The following is a 6,000-nucleotide window of genomic DNA, read 5'->3' as shown; positions in this document are numbered from 1 at the left end:
AGCGCTGCCGCCGCTGCCGCTCTAGCCCCGAGACACACACACTCTGAGAGCAGTTTTCGTGCAACTCAAAATTAGCGCGGGCAGGTTTAACATCGATAATCGGCTGCGAAATGATCCCGGCAGTCGGGGGCACAGCCTCGGCCCCGTCGCCCTCGGTTTCTACCGCTAACAAAAGAAACCAGGACCTGTCTCCAAATAGCCATCTTAGGCTTCAAGGCTAGGCAGAAGCTGTAGGCCTCAAAGAAGGGCCTATGGAGATGGATAGAGCTGGGAGAGGGATCCGAATCGGCCCCGGCCCAGGCCCCCCCAGAACCTGCGGACGTCGCTGTCCGGAACAGTATTGATCCTTTTGAACTTTTTTTTTTTCGTGTAAACGGACCGCGTTGAGATTTAAAAGGGGGCGACAGAGGGACTTGCGATTGGTTATTGTCCGGGCTTCAAAAACAAAACAAACCCACTACCACCACCTCTTGCCCCCCAAACAAAACATGTGTGGGGAAATCTCCGGCCCCCCCGAGGGGGGGGGCACTGCGATCCAGGCTGCCCCTACGGGTAACTCTCGCAGATCGATCCCAATCACCCACTGATGCTGGCGGTGGCTGTGGATCTCTGTAGAATGGGTCTTCGGTTCACAGTTATCTTGGACTTTTCTTGGATTGTGCACTTTGAGACGAGAGTGGCTGTGTTTTTAACAGGTTTCTGAGAAGAACCAGTGGGGAGAAATCGTGGAAGAGTTCAACTTTCCCAGAAGTTGTTCTAATGCTGCCTTTGCTTTAAAACAGTATTACTTGCGGTGAGTAGTGGTGCCTCTTCCAGGTCTTTTGCAAATAGGGTACTGATGGGGGGATTTGGTTTTAGCCCACCACCCAAAGAAAACCCCAACTACCCTGGCCTGGTTTCTGATCCTCTGTCCTTTTCAATATGAGAAACGTTAAATAGCTACAGAATGGGACTGGGGTATGGGGAAAGTTTCCCTCACCTACTTTAGGATTGTTTACATTTTTCCTGCAGAATCATTACAGGTGACACTCCACACTCTTCCCCCCCCCAATCGTGGTAAACATTCTTTTGTGACATTGTTATTGATTGCTTGATGGCCAGTGAGGGCCAGAGAGGTGATGCTAAGCGTTAAGATAGTCCAGGAAACTTTGTATCCCTTGGGAAATCTTTTTCTTTGTTTTGGAAACTCCTTTGCCTTTTGAAATTTTGACTTCAGGAATTAAAATTAAAAAATAGAGGCCTCCTGTCTAGAACAGGGATTCTGAGTGGTTTCTCAGAATATTTTTACAAGTTGATGCCTCAGGTGACCAGAATTGTTAGAATAATTTCTTTTTGTGTTTTCAAGTAACTTGCAAACATTTAAAAGGATTATTATATACTTAGGAAAACTAGGGATATTGTAAAATAGGATACAGTGATTTGGATTCTCCTCCTTTTTCGTCTTCTCATCTGACAAAGTAAATTTCTTACTTAGTTCATAGGTGATTCATTTTAGAGCATAGAGCTTGTGATTCAGCTGTACTTTTCTCTCCCTAGATTTTCTACTAGGAATATTTGCACATTGTAATTTACTTCGGGGTCTTTCATTTTTAATGTTTGTTCATGCAAGGTCTTTAGTTGGTTATTTTAAGTTAAAATAATGTTTTTCATGTTTTGCTTTTTAATAATGATACCTAGGATAGCCTTTATAGGTAATGTGGCTTCTGCATAATCTGAGGTTGGCATTTATCATTGGTCCAGATACAGTATCCAAATGTGGGTATTCTGTTTGGTGTTCAGCATTCCGGACTAGGAAATGCAGTCATTGCACAGGTGTACTTCCTATTGGCTATCTTGGATTGACTTCAGGCTTGAAGCTGAAGAGTTCACAAAACTTTGTGGAGTAGTTCTTGAATCACACAGAAGTCTAGAAGATATCAAATATGGTTACTTAACGTGTGTGAGAGAGAGAGAGAGAGAGAGGGGTGGCATATATATCAGAGTATACTTTTACATAAAGAGCTAAAGTGAAAAAAAGTAAAACAAAGTTAACCTCACAAGCTGTTGCTTTATTTCTGTGGTGAGAAGTAGGGAAATTTATATTCACAGTAATATTCATTTGTTCATTTCCCTGTAAAATGAAGAGGAAAGCTGTTAATATATATTTTGTTTTTCTGGGGATTGTTTTGAAGCATTTGGAGCATTGTTTGAAGCATTTAAACAGTTTAAAATATAAACATTTTATAGTTATGCCTGATTTTTATTGGATTAGTTGAGTTTCTTATTCAAGGGTGTACTGTATGATACATGTGATTCATGAGAAGTGTGTTCTGTAAATTTTAAATATCTACACTTCAATTTTTTTTACAAAAGTTATATAAATATTGTTTATATTGTGATTTCTATCTTGGAATCCATTGAGTATACTTACAAGTACTATTTTTAACTATAATTTCAAGGTTGCTCAACTATTTATATTGTTCTCGGATCAATTTTAGCTTTATGCAGTTTATTAGAAGCTGCTTTTTTGAACTATGTCCTTAGCTAAACTTGTTTTTCCTCCATATGTCACTCTCCAGGTTTGTTTTTGTAGGGTTGTAACTAGGCTACTAGAAAAAATGTTGAAGCATTTGTTTTGGAAAATAAAACCATGCGAAGATTTGCATGGCTTGTAAAGAAATACAAAAGTAATATGCCAATCAAAATTTGGGGACTGCCAACCTTGCAGGATTTTTTTTTCATGGTGGTATAAGAAGACTGCACAGGGAGAAAATACGTGTCCTGTAGGGTTTTACACCTTTATCTGAAATATCATAACTGACATTCAGAATGCCATACCCTCATAGTAATTCTGTTATTTAACCATAAGAGTGCCTCTTTTAGTAAGAAGTAGTAATCACATGACTTTGTAAGTTCCCTCTTTGCTATATCGAATTGAACATCATAGTTTCTGATGGGCAGATAATGCAGTGTGTTTAATAAATCACAGATGGAATTTTTTTTTAATATGAACCACTTTTTCATTTGACTACTGTAAGACTGTCATTACATGTGTTAGTTTTCATTTACTCTGCAAGTATAGATTTGCTGACATTCCTCTGTAATTTTATTATTAATTGGATGGATGACTGTTAGCAAATTTTATGTTTTCATATAACAGATAGTTAAAGAAAAGCAAACTAATATCTTGACTATATATATTCCAACATTTTTGTGTTCATTTTGATTCAGACATACAGTCATTAAATAGAGACTTGAGTGTAATTGTTTGCCAGAAGTTTGATTTTATCAGACAGTTGTAGATTTCTCTACAAAAACTTCTTATTCTGAAATAAAAAATGCAGTTGATTATTTGTTTTTTAATGTTGGCAAATGTAAGTCCCTACTGATAACATGTAAATGTGCTATAGTTAAAAATAGGATATTCGTTACCTGTGATATCTGCATTCTGTTTTCTTATAGTTCCTTTCTTGACATGTACATGTCAGTATGTTCCACAAATGTTTACTATTAGAATATTGTTAAGTGCAGAAGGATAAGGTATAATTCCCTGCATTTTGTAGATGGAGAAATTAAAGTGGTAAAAAAAAGGGCTTTAGGGGGCATTTATAAATGGGACAAAAAAAGTTGTGTTCAGCGCATGTGTTTAGTCATTTAATTAGTCTATTATGAATTCAGTTTGTTAGTCATAAATAATTTTAAGAAATTAAAATATAATTGAAAATTCACATGGCCTAAATTTTTGCCCAAGTAGGTCTGTACTCAATGTGTTGCATATTTACTCAGTGAACTTTTTATTTTTCCCTATTTTGGTGGTAACACTGGCAGTTTACTACTTGTTTCTGCTAAGAATTTGAAAGCTTGATATGAAGAAATGGGTCAGTATTTCAAGTGCTTAGTTATTGAAGAATTCTGATTTTGCTCACTAATACCAATAATACAACTACAGTCAAGGTTAACTTGAAGTTTATATTATTTTGAGGGAAGGAGTTGAAATTTCTAAAAATATATTATATACAGAAATTTACAATTTATGGTTTTCTTACAATAGTAATTTTTTTTATATGCAGCCACCTTTAAAATCATTGGAAACTTAAGAATAGAGTTGCATCCAGCATAGTGAATTTTCATTTGCATTGTGAAATTTATGATGGTAAATTATCAGATTTTTCATTGTTTTTTTTTGTGGGTCCTTTAAATTAGATCAATAGTTTATATACAATAAATATACTCATGTGTTTAGTAGTTAGTGTTCATCATGTGGGTCACCTTTTTTAAGATCAAGTATTTGCTGACTCTCCTTAGGCTACATTAAAGAATGCTTCAAACTTGGTAATAAGTACATAAAGTGACACATTGAGTTTGTGAATTACTAAACAGAACTGATAGAGAAATTACTTCCTTATTCAAGAAAGAAAAATAAAAATAATATGGAGACTGGAAGAACCAATTGTATCTGAATTAATTATTCATATATGCATTTTAAAATTAATGTTGATGTCTTCAGAGTCTGTTACATTTAAAGGGGCATGCGGACTTGTTGAAAGGAGTAAAAGAAAGTAGAAAAAGTTGAATGTCTGATCAAAGTATAAGCTTCTAAGATAGACTACTGAAGACACAAATTTCACTGAATATGCAAACTAAGGATTTTACTATAATTCCCAAAAATACTTATATGCTGTTTTGGCATTTACACTTTCTGCCTAAACTATTAACCAAAAGTATTTGTTTTTAAATAAGTGCACTCATAATCCTTTCTCATCTCTGTTGTTGAGTCAGTGTGTCAGTACTGTGGGTCTTTTACATTCCTGACCTGAATGGTATTAGAAGTTGAAAAAAAAAGGAAACAGATCTTAATTCATTGGAATTGATGTGGATTTGTCAGTGAGCAAGTACTCAGTGCTTATTTTTAAGTATTCAAGAGTATTTTATTATTATTTGATGAAGGTTGCTTATTGGGCTTTTTCCAGAGTGGTGAAGACCCTACTAAAGTTTGTTGGGGTTTGCTGTATTGGGAATTTAAAGGATGTTGGGGGAAGGTGGGAGAATTCTGTTTCTTTTCTGATTCTTTGATCAGCTATTATCACTACCACACTCTTTGGTTTTTAGGATTAATTAAAATAGAATCTCCAATTTGTGCTATATAAAAGACTTACTTTCTGGAAAGATTAGTATTTCCTTGAAAAAAGGCGAAGTGATTTGAGTAATAAAGCTAAATTTGGGTTGCTGTTTTGTAGTACATCTTAGAGACTTAGATCTTGATGTGCTTTGTGGATGTCCAGAAAAGTTGGGGCAACGTTATTTATTTTCTTAACTCACTCATAGTAAGTGGTATAAAAAAACCCCATATTTGAGGAATATGTACTGAGTTCTAGGGAGCACAGCTTGAGAAACGGGGATAATAGAACTGAGGAGGAAAGTTTTTAAAATATGGAAAAGAATAAATGAGAGGTAATTATATGTATGTTTATCGAGATATAAATGTTTAGAATGTTTTTGTGGCCCTATTTGTATACCTTTACAATAACTGTGCAAACTTATATTGGTAGTATTTGTTAAGTAGTTGTTTGATTAGGGGAATGGAAAAACTAATGTGTTCATTGCCAGGGAATGGAAGGTAAAGAAATATTGCTGTTCAAGTAGAGGAAGAAAACTTGGCATTAGGTGGTCCAGAATGGGGAAAGATGCCCTTTTAGATGCGTAACAATGATTTCTTACTGTTTAAACTCGTAATACTACAAAAACCAAAAAATACATATTATAGAGACTTTCAAAAGCTCAGGCAGTTGTTCATCTATTGGTATGATATTCTTTACAAAAAAACAATTTATAATTAATTTTTTGTTTTGTTTTAACAGATTTTTAAAAAATAATACAATAGTTTATTTTTACATCATTTTGTGCATTTATCCATCTCAGTTGTAATCCCCTTGGGTTTCCCATCACTATATCACCCATGTGCCATCACCATAGTTCAGTGTATTTCCCTCCCCCCACTGTTTTTGATTCCATTCCCCACTC

At 35.2% G+C, this 6,000-nt stretch overlaps 1 protein-coding gene across 1 annotated transcript in view; it reads left to right on the top strand.

The window, feature by feature from the left end:
• Nucleotides 1-698: 698 nt before the first annotated feature.
• The window catches only part of ARID2 (AT rich interactive domain 2 (ARID, RFX-like)), a 136,841-nt gene continuing 131,539 nt past the window's right edge, over nt 699-6,000 (top strand). Inside the window, exon 1 of the mRNA XM_004675944.2 lies at nt 699-793. The gene's annotated coding sequence lies outside the window, so the exon portion shown is untranslated. The remainder of the gene's footprint in view (nt 794-6,000) is intronic.

This window comes from Condylura cristata, unplaced genomic scaffold (genome assembly GCF_000260355.1).
Source record: "Condylura cristata isolate star-nosed mole 26May11 unplaced genomic scaffold, ConCri1.0 scaffold00004, whole genome shotgun sequence".
Taxonomy (NCBI): domain Eukaryota; kingdom Metazoa; phylum Chordata; class Mammalia; order Eulipotyphla; family Talpidae; genus Condylura; species Condylura cristata.
The sequence above is the reverse complement of the archived record's forward strand: the minus strand, read 5'-3'. Positions and strand labels throughout refer to the sequence as shown.